This window comes from Gopherus flavomarginatus, chromosome 20 (genome assembly GCF_025201925.1).
Source record: "Gopherus flavomarginatus isolate rGopFla2 chromosome 20, rGopFla2.mat.asm, whole genome shotgun sequence".
Taxonomy (NCBI): Eukaryota; Metazoa; Chordata; order Testudines; family Testudinidae; genus Gopherus; species Gopherus flavomarginatus.
The window spans coordinates 17,646,443-17,663,327 of record NC_066636.1 but is presented as its reverse complement, the minus strand read 5'-3'; the positions used below and the strand labels follow the sequence as shown (position 1 = coordinate 17,663,327).

The following is a 16,885-nucleotide window of genomic DNA, read 5'->3' as shown; positions in this document are numbered from 1 at the left end:
CACGGTTTGTCTGTAATCAGCAGCTGTCACCTTTCCTCTGGCCCAGCAATTTGGTTTTGCTGCACTGGGAGGCCAGGCCAATGCACCATCACTGCTGCCCCCTCCTGGAGGAAAGGGCTGCTGCTCCCAGGGGTGGAAGTGATCCCGCTGGAGAGTAGGAAGCCCTCAGGTCAAGAAATGACTTGGGTAACATCTCTCTACCTCAGCTAGCAAGGGCGTCTACACTGCTCACTGCGCCCAGGCTCCGACTCGGATTTAAGCCCCAGCCCGCCTTCTGTCCACAGCAAACCAGTGACTTGGGTCAGCGAGCACTCAGGACCCTGCTGGGGGGTGGGTCAGCATCTAAGTCCTGCTGTGAGTTGGGTCCGAGCCCTGTCGTTTTGCAGTGGGGATGCAGTTTGAACCGCAGACCCATGTCAGAAGGTCAGTGCAGTGCGGTACAGACATGTTCACACGGCTGAGATCCGGGTCCAACCATTGGAAACCCAGGTTTGCAGTGCAGTGTGGCAGCTCAAATGCAGCCCGATTCCAGAAGCCTAGGTCCCACCGATTCGGGTTAAGCGTGCAGAGTAGAAGTAACCCAAGAGATCATGTTCACAGTGTCCTCTGCAGACCGCACTGCTCTTGGATACTCTGGTTTCAGGCCACTGGTGTAACTGCCCCAAAGCAAACCCCTGGAGTTAATGCCATTCGCCCTGGCGCAGCATCACTTGCGCTGCTGCAGTTACACCAGGGCTGAAATCACAGGCGTTTGGTGCGCACCGCCAGTCTTGCAACTAGAGGAAGTTTTCGCTGCTGTTCCTCTCCTGTGTAGGGCTGCATGCCCTTGGCTTGCCCCAGCTCACAGATGCTAAGCACCCCGCAGGATGGAAGCTGGTGTTCCTGCTGATCCAGGTTTGATTTTAAAGCTCAAGCTTTGGGTGACCTTGCTGTTGTGATGCGTCTCGCCTTTAATTTCTCCCTTTTGGTCCATGTTTTGATCTGCCCACAAGCATCACTAACCTAAGCGATGAGCTGGATGCATGACGTTCTCTGGCCTGTGCCCCTTCTTGCCCTGGGATCTATGAATCTAAGCCACCCTGAGACTAGGGAGCAAAGATTTCTGCTTGGAAGGGCTCAAAGAGAGGTGGCCTTTACAAAACTGGGCTCTCTTGCTGTTGTCTGTAATGGATTCGAAGGCCAGAAGGGGTCAGTGTGTGACCATCTAGGCTGACCTCCTGGATAACACAGGCCCTAAACTAATTCTCAGAGCAGGTCTGCTAGACAAACAGCCAATCTTGATTTAAAAAGCCTCAGTGATGGAGAATTGCCCACAACCCTTGGTTGTGCAGAACAAGAGCATAGAGAAGGCGTCTCTTGTTTGTTCCTAAGATTGAAAATCCGGGATGTCAAATCCAGTCTGCCTGGGTTTTGCAAGGTTGTTTCTCCCTTAACTGAAAGACCTGGGATGTTAGCTCATTAACAAAGATGTCCTGTGTCCAAACTGTTAGTTAGTCATTGGAGTTAAATAGGCCTCACCCCTAAAAAAAAAAACCTGATTACACCCCTCTCACTAGCTCAGTTTTCACTCTCCTGAAGGCCCTGTTTCACTGACTTTCACGCCCACCCAGGCCCTGTCTGTATTTGCATTTGATTTATCTCCTAGCATTGCCCTAGCACTGTTGCAGCGTCCCCAGCTGCATAGAGTGGGAAGCACTAGTACCGATGAACAGCTGGCATTTCCACCACCAGCCAGCGCGGCCTGGACTCATAGCTAACAGCGGGAATAAGGAGGAACCTCTCGGATTCTCTGTGTCTGATATGCCCTCCCCAGCTGTCTCATTGCCCCACAGGAGATTTAAGTGATGGGCTGGCTGAGCAATCGTTCTCCAAATGCATTAGACAACCTCTAGCATCGCCATGCAGAGGGGTGCTTGGTATCTGGTGCCCCAGTACTCCCCGTTAGCCCCAGCATGGGGGCTGCACCAAACCAGTGACAGTGATGTTTTGTCTGCATCATGAATAAAATCCTCCATACTGTCCTGCATGGGAGGGAAGGAGGGATGGGGGTGATGACGATGACTGGAGACTGTTCTTCCAGCCTTCACTCAGGCAGGAGAGCGGAGTAGTGGTGAGTTAGGCTCCCCCTATGGATCTGAGAACCAGGTTTTGGTCTAAAAAAGCATAAAAAGTGATTCCTTGAATTCAGATTCCAGTGTTGCATTAGACACAAACAAATGCTTATGGACAGCAGGGAGCCCAGAATTGGTTCCCAAGGGATCCAGCAAGCAGTGACTTTCTTCCTCTTGCATGGAGCTTTCCCCTCTGTCTCACCACTCGTCTCTGGGTTTCCTAGAGAGCCTCAGGCTATTAGATTGGGGCAGAGGCTTCCTTACTCTGGACACTAACCTCTGGACACTAGCAAGATAAAAAATCCAGGTAGTTATCACAGTGAGTAACCAGCACAACCTGCAGAGTCTGGCTACACATGAAAGTTAATTAGAATTAAAGTAGGGTGTGACTTTAAAATGGATTAACTATTCCTGATTAATGCTCTGTGTGGACACTCTTATTCCAGAATAACTCCCCATGTAGACAAGTCAGTGCTGCACTTTGCTTCCATCCTCACTTCCTGCCAGCAAATGGTAAAAGCCACAGCTGTAGTGTGATTTATTAGGTGTATTATGCGAGCACCCAGGCTCCCCAGTCATGGACCAGGACCCCATGGCGCTAGGCGCTGTACAAATACAGAAGAAAAAGACAGCCCCAAATTGTTTACAATCTTTTGCCCTTTATGGGTTTATAAGCTGCTTTCTCTGAGATGGATTTAGAGGTGAACTGGAAAACTTCCCACACACAGCAGACCCTGGCTTACTATATTTGTTGTTAAAAAAATTGCAAATAAAACCATTTTAAACCAATAAATCTTAGAAGCTCATTTTCTGTGTGGCCCAGGTGGGTCAGAGGATTGGGAATCCTTACAGCAGTGGCAGGTCCAGCCTGCATGGTGTATTTATGTGCCCCACATGGCCACAATCTGCAGCATCTTGGCTTTGATTTTAAGGAGCAAAGGTGAGATTGTGTCAAGAACTATCCAGACTTGAAGCAAGTTTAGCTGATTCCCCCAGCGTCTGCCTGAAACTGCAGCCAGACTGAGCTGGGAGAGGTGTGAACTTCCCCTCCTGTTGTGAATCCTCCTGGGGTTGTTGATGCTAATGCTAACCCTTAAAACGTCAGCATTAACTATTTCATTGCCTTTTGTTTTGTCGCAGTGATAACAGGAAGGGACTGGAATCCCACAGGTAGGGGACTGGGAAAGGGATGTAGGGAAGGGATGATGTTAGTGGCACTTTAAGGGGAGCACGTTTTCTGACATGCCAACTTCATTATACAGGCGAGTCTCATCTTACGCTGGGGTTACGTTCTGCTGTCAGCACATAAAGCGAAAATTGCGTATAGTCAAAATTACATTGAGTGTAATGGTGGGCGGAATCGCCTGCACTACAGGTAGTATTGTTATTTTTCTCTTTTTTTGTTGTTTTTGCTGACAGCGCAAAGCTGAATTTGCGCATGTTAAATGCACGTAAGATGAGACTCGCCTGTAACAGCTCAAAGTTCTGGTCCTTTGTGACAGTCAGTTTCCAACCTAGGGCCGAGAGATCAGCTGTGGGTTCAGGAGAGCACGTGGTTCTAAATTTATACTCCCTGACCCCCGGACTTTAATTAACAGTGCGATTCCTCTCTGTGCAGAATGAGCTTTGCAATGGACCTGAATCACAGAGAGTGGTCAATACTACCAGGCCTTTGCAGGGGGCCCCTGCATCTGCCAGGCTGCGGCACAGGGGACCCAGCGTGGGAACAGGAGCCCCCCCCACACACACACACCCCGGTGCCCCCACTCTCCCAAACCCTCCTGCACAGCTCGGATAATGCAGCTTGGTCTTGACCTCCAAATCTCCTGCACTTCCAGACCAGTTCTCGCCACACAGCTTTGCTGGTTCCCTTAATCCCAGCCTGCAGCCCCCTGTTACCCAAGCCTTGGGCTGCACACACACACACACTCCTCTCAGTCCTGCCCCACAGCCCTTGCCCGCCATTCCAGCCCTCATTCACTCCCCCCATCAACAGCCCTGGCAATGCCCCTCAATCCCAAACTCAACTCCCTGCTATTCTAATCCTGTGCTACGCACACAGGCCTACCGCTGCCTCTCAAGCCTGCCCCAGAGCTCCCCTCCCCGCAGGGTATGAGTGGGTCTAGTGTTAGAGCTGGTGTCTGGGAGTCAGGATTTTGGGGCCCTGGTCCCAGGTTTAACACTGACCTGCTGTGCGACCTTGGTTCCAGTCACTCAGCCTCCTTGTGCCTCAGTTTCCTCAAAGACCCAATGGGGATGATCTTTCCCTGGACTTTGCAAACACTAATTACTCACGAGGAGGGTCAGGAGCCTTGTTGCTGAGCTGGGCAAAGGGAGGCTTCGAGCTGTATTGGCCAAACCCAGCCCACACCCAGGTGGGCCAAGTGACTTGGGAAACCTGCCTGACTTGGCTATGTCCGCACATGCAGCTCAATCTCCTGCTCTTCTGGTTCCTCCAGTTGGGGGCTGGGTTGGGCCAAAGGTGTTTGCTCAGCTCCGGTGCAGGGAGAGCTCTTGGGTTCAGGAGGGGAATGTTGGTCGTTGACCAGAGAAGCCCCTGAACCAGCTCTGGAGTCGATCCACCACCACAGCTAGGCCCCATGCTCTCCCTGGTGTTAGAACAGCAGATCTGAATGGGTGAGTGGGTACACTACAGCGGGCTTCTCTGACTCTGCTGCGAGGAACAAGGTGCTGGCGATAGTGCATATATGCCCACATGCATGTACATGCTCACACGCATAAACACGTGTACACATGCATTTACATACATTCACGCACGTGCACATGCACATATGCATATAAATGCACCCATGCATATACATGCAGACATGCGCACACATGCATATACATGCACACACATATGCATGTACACACAAACACACACATCTGCACATGCACATGCTTCCTTATCAGATTCTCACCTTTCACTCACAGACTCTCTCTAGCTCACGCTTTTGCTCTCGTTCATATTCACCCACAGAGACGCGTCACGCCCACCCAGCCCCCACAGCCCCACACCAATACAAAAGGTTTTGCATGAACAATTCTGAGCAGCTATGGAGAGGCAATGGGCTCTGCTGGGGGCTGCGTTGCTTCCAGGTCCCAGACTGCTCACGAGTGGGACGTCAGGGAAGCGCTAGCCCACATCGGAGCTCTATTGTGCCGGGTGTTGCACAGCCACAGAGTCAGAGACAGTCCTGGCCTTGGCAAGCGCATAGTGTGTATAGACACAGGATGGGAGGGGAAACTGAGGCACAGAGTGGGGAAAGAACTTGCCCCAGGTCACCCAGCAGGTCCATAACAGAGCCAGGAAGAGAACCCAGGTGTCCTAAGTCCAGTTCAAGGCCCACTCCATTCTATGTAGTGTCTTACCCTGCCCTCACCCCATCCTGTCTGGGTACCGTCCAGTCGTGTATTAAGCCAGGTGACCAAGAGTGGTCAGGTGTGATCCATTCTTTTTGCTCATCCTCTCATAAGAACGTGTGAACGGCCAGACTGGGTCAGACCAAGGGTCCATCTAACCCGGTGTCCTGTCTTCTGACAGTGGCCAGCACCAGGGGCCCTAGAGGGAATGAGCAGAACAGGCAATCGTCGAGTGATCCATCCCCTGTCGCCCATTCCCAGCTTCTGGCAAAGAGAGGCTAGGGACACCATCCCTGCCCATCCTGGCTATGAACTTACCTAGATCTTTTTTGAATCCTCTCCCAACTCCCCTGTTCTCGCTACATCTCCCATCAGCTGATTGTTCTTTCTGGGTCTCCGAGATCCATCCTGCCCATTCCCCCTTGCTCCCTTTAATCTGGGCCATCCCCAAATAACCACCCCCTCCTTGGTTTTCTCCCCTCTCCATCCTGTTCCCTTTCTGCAGTCAGGGCTGCCCAGGAGTGTGTGTTGGGGGGCAGGGGGCAACATGGGCAGTTTGCCCTAGCCCGCTGTTCGAGAGGGACCCAAACCTGCGGAAATTGAGTGAGTGACACAGCACCACTCAGGTTTGGCCTGGCCACCCGTCTCCCAGGGAGCAGAGCCCAGCCCTGTGGGACAGGAGTCCTTGCTGCAGGGTGCGTGTGGGACGAGTGACGCAGTTTCAGGTTTTCCCCTGGGCTCCTAAAAGCCTGTGTGCCCTGCCTGCAGCTTAGCCCTGCAGTGCCCGGGGGCAGGGATCCAGGCAAGGAGACACTTCCCCAAAGCAGCTGTGTGTGTGGGGGGGGAAGGCTGATTTGCACCCCTGCTGTTATTTACAGGCAGATGGGGCGGGGGCGCTGTAGGGCATAGGGGGTTGGTAATTGTAGGTGCTTTACTCTCCTGCTCCTCCCTCCGGGGGCGATCTGCCGGGAGTGAATCAGTGTTTCCCCAGTGAGTCAGGTAGATTAGTGAAGTTCTGGGAGCGACCCACCTTATCTGATGGAAATCTCCAGGGAGGGTGGCTCCCCCACACTGGAAACCACTCTTGAAGTCAGCCCGGGAGGACACGCTCCAGCTCAGAGGCAATCAGCTGCTGCTGCAGCAGGCCAGGGATATGGAGGGAACCTGATGGTCTGGAGTTAGATGCTGCCCCTGGGCTCCCAATTCTGCTGTGAATGGCTAAACACAGCGTCTGCCGGCACATATCAACTGCTGCTGCTGGACAGTCCAGGTAGAACCCGCCTGTTGAGCTGCTGGATGGGCCGGTGTGTCCACGTAGAACCCGCCCGTCGTGCTACTGGATGGGCCGGTACGTCCATCTGTTGAGCTGCTGCATGGGCCGCTATGTCCACGTAGAACCCGCCTGTCGTGCTGCTGGATGGTCCAGTACGTCCAGTAGAACTCGCCTGTTGAGCTGCTGGATGGTCCGGTACGTCCAGGTGGAACCCACCTGTTGAGCTGCTGGATGGTCCGGTACGTCCAGGTGGAACCCACCTGCTATCCTGCTGAACATTCTGGGTAAGTCCAAGTGGATCACACCTGCTGTGCTGCTCAGTTTTCTAGGTACACCCAGGTAGAACCTACCTGTCATGCCGATGGATGGTCTAGGAAGGTACTTCAAGTACAAGCCACCTGCTGTGCTGCTGTATGTTCTAGGTATGCCTGGGACCTGCTATACCATTTAGAAGTGCCAAGCAGGTTGTGGCTAGGAACCCTGAGTCTCATTCACAGCTCTGGGAGAGAGCGGGACCTAGTGGTTACAACAGGCGCTTGGGACCAAGGACGCCTCAGTTCTGGTCTTGGCTTTGTCATTGACTTTCTCTGTGATGTTTGGGAAGTCACTTTCCACATCTATGTCCCAGCCCACCCTTTGTCTCTTCACACGGTGACCGCTTCAGGGCTGGGGGTGTCTCTCACTCTGTGTCTGTTCAGCACCTGGCACCAGCGCTTAATTTGTAATGAAAGAGCTGCCAGGGCTCAAGCAATTAGATGCCAGGCCCCAAGCAATTTTTTTACTTTCATAATTGATGTTGCAAGCCCAGAGGTGCTGGGGCTCTGAATGGCCAGGCCCAGAGGTGCCGGGGCTCTAAACTGCCAAGCCCAGAAGTGCCGGGGCTCTGAATGGCCAAGCCCAGAGGTGCCGGGGCTCTGAACTGCCAGGCCCAGAGGTGCCGGGGCTCTGAACGGCCAGGCCCAGAGGTGCCAGGGCTCAGCCCCAGGCCCCAGCCTTTGCAAGCTCTGGCACAAATTAACCACTCCCTGCCATCATGGTCAGTTGGGGCATCTGGGTGCTACCGCAATACACTTAATAACATTACAAATTATTATTAACGACAGCACTGTGTCAGTCTGAGCACAGCTCGCTATAGCCTGTGAAGTGCATTCTGCAGGGAGTCATAGACAAGGAGACAGAGAGCAGGTTAGGAGCAGATCCCTCAGGCATTTGCCTCCAAAGGGATCCAGCCCTTCTCCTTGGGGGGTGCTCCGCTTCCGTGGGAAACCCTGGGACATTCCAGTGAATCGCCTAGTGCAGGTTTCCTAGGTGGCATGGAGTTCCCCTCTGCTCTCTGATCCCTGCCTGAGAACCAGCAGAACGAGTTTTGAATGTAGGTCATACCTGACCTCTTGAGTAGGAGTAGGAGGATGGGCTCGTGGCTTAAAGCACAGGCTAGGACAGGGTGCCAGGACTCCTGGGTTCCGTTCCCAACTCTGGGTTGGGAGTGGGGTCTAGTAGTTAGAGCAGTGGCTGGGAGTCAGGACACCTGGGTTCTGGGAAAGGAGTGGGGAGCTAGTGGTTAGAATATGGGAGCTGGGGGGTCAGGTCTGGTGGGTTCTGTTCCCTGCTCTGGGAGGGAAGAAAAGTCTAGTAGTTAGAGCTGGGGCCTGGGCAGCTGGTTGCCAGGGTTCTGCCCCCACCTCTAGATTGGAGTGTGGCATAATGGACAGAGCAAGGGGTGAGGCACCAGGATTCATGGGTTCTAATTTCAGCTCTGCCACTGATGTGCAGTATGACCCTAGGCGAGTCACTTCCCATCTCTAGGCCCCTCTGTTAAGCAGCGACCTTGCTTCCCGCCTCACAAAGGCTTTTTCCACAAGCTGCAGCCTTTACCAATGCTGTGTGACGAGCCGGCAGCCTCGGACCAAAATTAGAACGGCTCCCAAGTGACTCTGAATAGAATCACTGGATCCATTCATAAACATTAGCTAATGAGTCCCCGAGGCTCGGTGTGTACTCCAAGGGCAATGCCAGCTGCTGGCATTCTGCTGGGGGTAGGGGACTTGGGAGGGTAACTAAGGTGGCATGGCCATTACTGGAAAGCATTGCGATGGCTAGCAGCTGCCTCTGCTATTCCTGCAGCTGCTGCTGCCCATGCTATGGGGTCAGGCCCTGTTCATCCATTTAACTTACCATGGGAAATTCACTCTGGAAGCCAGAAATAGCTGGGCTGGTTTTAACCCCTGAGCTGCCGGGCAGGTTTAGACCAGGAGTAATTGAGGTTTTTTGCACTCGCATTGGCTGAACAAGGGGCCCACTGGGGAGGTACCATTCGCTGGAATCTCAGATCTCCTTTCCAAGCTCCCACCAAGGTAAGATTTCCTAGACCTCAGCTCCCATTTAGACACCCAGGGAATGGCCAGGTTTTCAAAGAGGTGTAGCAGGCAGCAGCTCCCAGCATGGCTGGATGGTCCCGACGTTCTGAGCTCAGAGTCTGGCCCATGGGGCTGGACTGGCCCAGCTGGCTGATTGCTAGGCTGGGAGGTGCCACTGCACAGCATGAGCGCAGGCAATGGGAGCGCCAGTTTTCCCCCCTTCCCAGCTCATTCAGGAGTAACTCCTCGGGTGGAGAGGGAAATTTGGCCTCCCATGCAATCCTTGGGACTCCCTGCAGAGCCCCCCGACAACAGGAACTGCTCTTCACCATGAACTGGGCTGAGACCCACGGAACTCATCTCGCCCACAGGACAAACGGACACAGATTCGAGTCCTGCCGGGTTGGTAGCAATCAGCATCGACGCCATCCAGATCACCAGCACTAAGGGCTCTACCTGCTCCCCCCACTCACTGGCCGCTTCAGCAAAGGGGCCGAGGACAGACTGAGTTCCCGTCTCCCCACTAGAGGGGATCCAGGATGGGAATCTTCTCCCACAGAAAGAAACAGACTCACACATTTGTGCACCCCTTGGCAGGGGAGACATGGTTCCATCTGGCCTAGCAGCTAGAACACTGGACTGAGACCCAGGAGTCCTGGGATCTAATGACTTTGGGCAAGTCGCTCCTCTGTGCCTCAGTTTCCCCATAGGTAACAAAGGGATGGAGATAATGACTGTGACCTCCTTTAAAGTACTGTGAGATCTACTGATGTCAAGTACTTAGATGGAAACTTTATTGTTACTATCAGGCTCTCGAGGAGTGTGATTGCATTATTCATGCTTCTGAGGGTTCACAGACATCTGCGAGTGGGTTAAACTTGTGACCCAATCCTGCCGGTTGTCCTCGCACCTTTTATAAGGGCAGGAAGAGTGTGGTTTGTACTCTTGGCCTGTTTCCCTTCCCTCCTTCCCAAGCCAAGTAGTCATGCTGGCACTCACCCCAGAGTGGGCTGCATTTCCATGGCTATGGGATTTTTCAGAGGTTGCCATCCTAACACCACACACACACAAGGATCAGCTTCACACAGTGCGAGATGTTACAAAGCAACTGTGGTTTGGTGTGTTCCTAGGCTACAAGGTAGGAGACTGAATCACCATGGCCCCATGTCACCTAAACACATATTTAAATCTATTCCTATTCGGCAAAGCATTTAAACATGTGCTGAAGTCTTTGCAGAATCAAGGCCTTAGCTCTGTATTCGTCAGCATCCAGCATTTAACAACAAATATATTGAAATACCAAATAATAAAGCAACCCAAAGACCTCAGAGACCCACCACAGCCAAGCATCTTTATATTTAGCTGTACAACTTCCTATTCAAAAACAAATCCTGAGTTTGAGAAGGAGCAGTAGAACAGTCCATCTCCTCTACGTCTCATTCTCTACTTACTTTCAATGTGCCTATCAACCTGGTATATGAACTTAATATTACTACAGATCTGCTGCCACATCCAGCCTTTCACAGGAACAAGAGGGGGAATATATATTCTCATTTGCCTCTGCTGTCTTGTATTTTAGACTGTAAACTCTTTGGGGTATGGGCTGTCATTTAATATCAATACAACCCCTATGCACAGTGGGGTCCAAACTCGTTGATCTTTAGGCACTACTGCTAAGTACATGTGAAATCATAATATTCTGGCACTTGCACATTTCCAATTCACTTTGCAAAACTCTGACAAGCATGAGATCCCAATGAAAACTGGAGCAACAAACATTAGCTGTGGGAGCAAATTCCTTTTTAAGGTGAAATTTTCAAAAGCACCTAAGTGACTTAGTGCTACTTAATGCATACTGCTCCAGGTGTCATTTTCAAGAGACAGATTCCTGAGGCACAGATTCTCAAGGGCATAAAGGCACCTAAGTCCCCTGAGCCTCAGGCAGCTATGTGTCATTGAAAGTCAATGGCACGTAGGCACCTAAATCACTTAGTCACCTTTGAAAATTTCACCCCGAACTGCGAAAGAACTAGGGACTCAGGAATGCCAATTTAGCAGCAATCCAAAATTGCAAAACCATAGAAAGTAAAATACTGCGATCCAAAATACAAATGAAAATGCACACCAGAGACTGCAATATTCATACCACCCGCCACCATTCAAATAATTAATAACTCCAAAGTTGATGAATAATAATACAATAATGAAACTACAAATAATAATGACCAGCCAAACATTGCTGCAACTGCAAGTCAAACCAGCAACTTAGGCTCTGATCCTACAAACCTTTACACACATGCTTTAACTCCACTCCTATCTGCAGCTTCACCAAGTCCAATGGGGCTACCCATCCAGTGATTAATTTGTGCCAGTGCCTGCCAGGACTAAGTACTGGCACCTCTAGGTAGGGTGACCAGATGTCCTGATTTTATGGGGGCAGTCCCGATTTGGGGGTCTTTTTCTTATATAGGCTCCTATGACCCCCCCCTTTCCATCCCGATTTTTCACATTTGCTGTCTGGTCACCCTACCTCTAGGCTTAGCAGTTCATAGCCTTGGCCCCTCTGTGCTTGCTGCATCAGTTATGAATGTAAAAACATTTCCTTGAGCCCCAATACTCATCATAGTAAAGTTAAGCATGCATGTATTTGCAGGATCTGGGCCCTATTAGTGTGCTTAACTTTACACACTGTGAGTTGTCCTTTTGAGTATTACAGCACCAGGCAATGTGGCGTAGTGGCTAGAGTGCTGAACTGGGGTTGGGAAATTTGGATTTTATTCTGGGGTGTGCCAGGTGGCCAGTCACTTACCCTCATTTCCCCTCTGCAAAGTGAGGGAAATGATACAGCACCTTTAGGTCTACTGATGAATAGTCCTAGATAACAGCTAAAGTATTATTATTATTGCTACCCACAATGCCTAGAGCGAAGCACTGGGCAAGTCTTTGCAGGATGGAGGCTTTAGCTACTAAAAATACTTCCCAACCGAAAAAGTGCGAGATGTATGGTTAAATGAAAAACCATAATTCTGTCTCCTCAAAAAAAAAAAAATACAAACACTAAAAACTTTATAGAGTTTCTAATCCCACAGCCACCCTCAATTACAAAAATGGAGCGAACAACAACAAAAAATACTAGGGGGTGGGAAGTGGACCTGTTCCATGGACGGTGACCAAACTCCCCTGAAAAACTGTGGGTAACCCCCCCCCAACTAACGTTGCAAAGTTTATGGCTACTGAAGAAACGCAATTTTTTTTTACAGAAGTGCAATACTGAAACTTGCACAATTGTCTTTGCCCACAACTCCACTCGGAGTCCCGGCACAGCCCCGTGCTGCGTTTGTCACATGCAGTTTGTCTCCCTTGTGCAACACCCCCAACCACCACTCCTGCTGCCCCAGCTGCAGCCTGCCCGAGCCATGGAGGCGGCTGGGCCCCTTTCTGACCAGGCAGTGAAGTAGCCACCCCAGCAGAGCCCATAGATTTCTATGGGTGTCCGGGGTCCTTACGTCGTAGCACCTCGGCCTGCGAGGAGGAGGGGAGGGGGTCCCCCGTGAGCGCGCGGGAAGGGGACTCTGGGGCGGGGTAATTTTTGGGGCGCCTCGCTCCGTCCCTGGGGTGTGTGAAGGCCCCGCAGGCGGCGCGCTGGGCAGCCCCGGAGCTGGGGCCTGCTGCTGTGCGGAGGCTGCGGCGGCTCCCGGCCGGGGAGGGAGCTGCGTCCCCCGCCGGCAGGTGAGCGACAGGGCGGGCTCCGCGTCGGGGGGAGGGGAGCCGAGCCCCCCCATAGGGTACCCCTTGCTCCCTGCGCCACCCCCCGCCGGGCCCCCTGCGCCCCCACAGCGTCCCCCTGCGCCCCGCCCGCCGGGCCCCGTGCACCCCCCGCAGGGCTCCTCCGCCCCCCACGCGCCCCCTGCGCCCCCCCGCAGGGCCCCCTGCACCCCCACAGCGTCCCCCTGCGCCCCCCCCCCGCCGGGCCCCGTGCACCCCCCACAGGGCTCCTCCGCCCCCCACGCGCCCCCTGCGCCCCCCCCGCCGGGCCCCCTTCCCCCCCACAGCGTCCCCCTTCCCCCCCCCCGCAGGGCCCCCTGCCCCCTCCGCCGGGCCCCCTGCACCCCCACAGCGTCCCCCTGCGCCCCCCCCGCCGGGCCCCCTGCGCCCCCCCGCCGGGCCCCCTGTACCCCCACCGCGTCCCCCCGCGCCCCCCCCCGCCGGGCCCCCTGCCCGCCCCCACCGCGTCCCCCTGCCCCCCCCCCCGCAGGGCCCCCTGCCCCCTCCGCCGGGCCCCCTGCACCCCCACAGCGTCCCCCTGCGCCCCCCCCGCCGGGCCCCCTGCGCCCCCACAGCGTCCCCCTGCGCCCCCCCCCGCCGGGCCCCCTGCGCCCCCACAGCGTCCCTCTGCGCCCCCCCCCCGCCGGGCCCCCTGCGCCCCCACAGCGTCCCCCTGCGCCCCCCCCGCCGGTCCCCCTGCCCCCCCACAGCGTCCCCCTGCACCCGCCGCAGGGCTCCTCCGCCCCCCTCAGCACCCCCTGACCCCCACAGGGGCCCCGCTCCCCACAGCGTTCCCCACCCCCCCGCTGGGTCCCCTTCACCCCCACTTCCCTCAACCCCCCCCGCTGGGTCCCCTGCATCCTCGACTGCCTGCAACCCCCTTTCTGGGTCCCCTGCCTCCTCGCAATCCCACCCCACTGGGTCCCCTGCACCCCCAGCTGCCTGTCAATCCTCCTGCTGGGTCCCCTGCCTCCCCACTCCCCTCTTTGGGTCCCTTGTCCCCTCCGCCTTCCCGCAACCTCCTGTCTGGGTCCCCTGCCTCCCCACTCCCCTCTTTGGGTCCCTTGCCCCCTCCGCCTTCCCGCAACCTCCTGTCTGGGTTCCCTGCCTCCCCTCTGGGTTCCCTGCATCCCTGACTGCCCACACCCCCCCCCCCACTGATTCCCCTGTCTCCCCGTAAACCCCCCCCACTGGGTCGCCTTCACCCCTGACTGCCCGCCAACCCCCCCCGCAGGGTCCCCTGCCTCCTCACAACCCCCCCACTGGGTCCCCTGCACCCCCAACTGCCCTCAATCCCCCCCCCACTGGGTCCCCTGCCTCCCTGAAAACCGTCCCCCCGCTGGGTCCCCTGCCCCCCCCCCACTCCCATCTTTGGGTCCCCTGCCCCCCCACTTCCCTCAACCCCCTGTCTGAGTCCTCTGCACCCCCGACTGCCCGCAACCCCCTCTCGGTCCCCTGCCTCCTTTCTCCCTCATCCCCTTTCCAGACTCCTCTTGCCTCCCCCTTCCCTCACCTGCCAAGGTCCCCCCCAATTCCCTAATTCCTCACCCCCTCCAGCCTGCTCGCCCCCTCTCACTCGGTGTCCCCTACTCCCATTCTGTGTCCCCTCCAGTTCACACTCCAGCCCCCTCTCCAGCCTCCCCCCCCACCAAGAACCATGCCCCTCCATCCCTCTTAGAGCCCCATATCATCCCCCGGCCCCCTCTCCTTGAGTCCCCCTTCTAGGTCCTCCATCTTCCCCCTGCCCTGTGGGGCTCATTTCATTGGGATCACGCAAACACCCGCCCCTGCTTTGTGTCCATGTCTCCCTGAGGATCCCTCATGCATCTTTGCCTCCAAGGTTGCTGCCACCCTTGAAGTCTCTATGCTGTCCCACGCCCAGCTGCCCCCCTCCCCAACTAGGACATGCTGAAACCTTTTCCCCAGGTTGCTCCTAACAGAGTCCCCCAGCCTCCTTCTCCCATAGTGAAATCTCTCCTATTCTCCCCATTGCTGGGTCTGCCATCCAGGCCCCTCATCCTTAGCTGTCCCTTGTTGGGATTTCCCCATAACTAGCCCCTTGTGTCCCCCCCCCTCCCCTTTACTCCCCTCCCTGGGGTATTCTCCAGTTTCTGCACTGCCTCTTCTGGAGTTACAGTTTCCTTCCTGTATCTAGGCAGCCTTTCTGGGATTCTTCTTCCAGTGATTGAATTTCTATGCCCTTGTGTAACCATCTCCATTTTCCAGGGACTTATCCTCCTCTTTTCTGGGGAGGCCCCCACTTCATGTGGTTACCCCTCTTCTTCCCACTCAGTGAACTGGCTTGTAATTCTTTATGGTGGCATAACTGGTGCTAAGTCACTGACAGTAACAGCCAGGGCAAAAAGAAATTTCCCAAAGCTGAGAATGGAGACAGGAATTGTTCTGGTGTCTCTTTAATTTCCTTCCAGTTGCTGGCAGGGGAAGGCTGGGTTGATTCTTGTGTTGGCATTTCTAGCTATTGCTTTGGATAAATTCTGCCCCCCCGTCCCCAGACCTCTGAGCTCCAGAAGAGCTTGTTCTCTGTGATGTGGTTAGCCCTGCCTTTTTCTGATGTGATTTGTAACCAGTCTCATGCTGTAGCAGCTAAATTTCACCTTCTTTTGAAAAGGAGAAAACGTAAAGGCTTAAAGGAGCCTCTTGTAAAGGTGAGGAGGAGGGATTCTGTCCTGGGAGTACTGGGGGATGGACAAAGCAGGTTTTCCAGGGGCGATGGTTTCAACTGGGCTGCGGACTTACAAGTGCTGGTATTTATTATTCAAACAGCTGTGGATTATTATCGAGTGCAGCCAAGCAGCAGCCAGGGCTTGTTTGGTCTATTTCAGTTACAAGGGAATCTCTTTATGCCTGAGTAGCATCTTTTTTTCTCTCCTCCTTCAAACAGCTGATTAGAATCATCTCTGGGAATCCACTTGAGTCTGCATTGCCAAAGATGAATAGCTCAATCATATTTATGTGCGTGCATTTGAGGAGAGAGAAGCTGCTGTGTTGGATACGATTGCACCAGGTACGCAACAGACTGATGGGTTTGTTCGTAATTCGTTATCCCCAAGCAATCAGACCTTCTGTTTTAAACTCTTCATAATCTCCGAGAAATATAGTGTGTGTGTGAGAGAGAGAGAGAGAGAGAGAGAGAGAGAAACATGGTGGTGCTGGTGAAAGATGCTGGATTGATTTGGTGCACAAAACCAAAGTCCTGTGAATATCCCTTTAACCAGGTACAGTATGAACAGTGGCAATACAGGCATCTCCTGTGCTTTGCTTCAATCCTGATTTCAACATTAACCATTATAATGACTTGTCAGTCCTGTATTCCAGTCAGTCATTTACTTCTCTGCTGCAAATTCTTGTAGTGCTGGGTCTTCTGATATGATAATTGTATTTTAGGAACTGGACTGAGACCCCACCCCTAGCTCATTCTATCGGCCCTCAGATAACATCTCTCAGTCGTTACTGACCAAGGCTGAATTTGAACAGCTTAGATGTGGAGGGCTTTGTAGCCCAGTACCATTCCACTGACTCATCTTGTCCTTCCTGCGCTTTGTAAATGCCAGAAAGAAGTACTTAAGGATTTTAAAAATTATTTGATATGGGGGGAGGGATAGCTCAGTGGTTTGAGCATTGGCCTGCTAAACCCAGGGTTGTAAATTCAATCCTTGAGGGGGCCATTTAGGGGTCTGGGAATTGGTCCTGCTTTGAGCAGGGGATTGGACTAGATACTCCTGAGGTCCCTTCCAACCCTGACATTCCATGATACTAGGCAAGTGGCCTTCTGAGAGACTGTTTTTATTAACATTATATTTTCACGGTAGACAATATACCAGCAGACCTGTTATCACTCGATTACCTCTTTTCATTCCCTCTGGGGCACCTGGCATTGGTCACTGTCAGAAGACAGGATACTGGGTTAGATGGACCTTTGGTCTGACCCAGTATGGATGATATTATGTTCTTCTGATCTGTTCCTACAGAAGATGCTCCAAGTTGATAGTTCTGCA

At 53.8% G+C, this 16,885-nt stretch overlaps 1 protein-coding gene across 3 annotated transcripts in view; it reads left to right on the top strand.

The window, feature by feature from the left end:
* Nucleotides 1-12,761: 12,761 nt before the first annotated feature.
* Nucleotides 12,762-16,885, top strand: part of PI4KB (phosphatidylinositol 4-kinase beta) — a 56,813-nt gene continuing 52,689 nt past the window's right edge. The window contains exons 1-2 of one of the 3 annotated variants that reach the window (XM_050929822.1): nt 12,762-12,833; nt 15,772-15,894. The gene's annotated coding sequence lies outside the window, so the exon portion shown is untranslated. Of the gene's footprint in view, nt 12,834-15,512; nt 15,536-15,771; nt 15,895-16,885 lie in introns of those variants that run through there. The other 2 variants (XM_050929821.1, XM_050929823.1) reach the window with 2 other exon arrangements.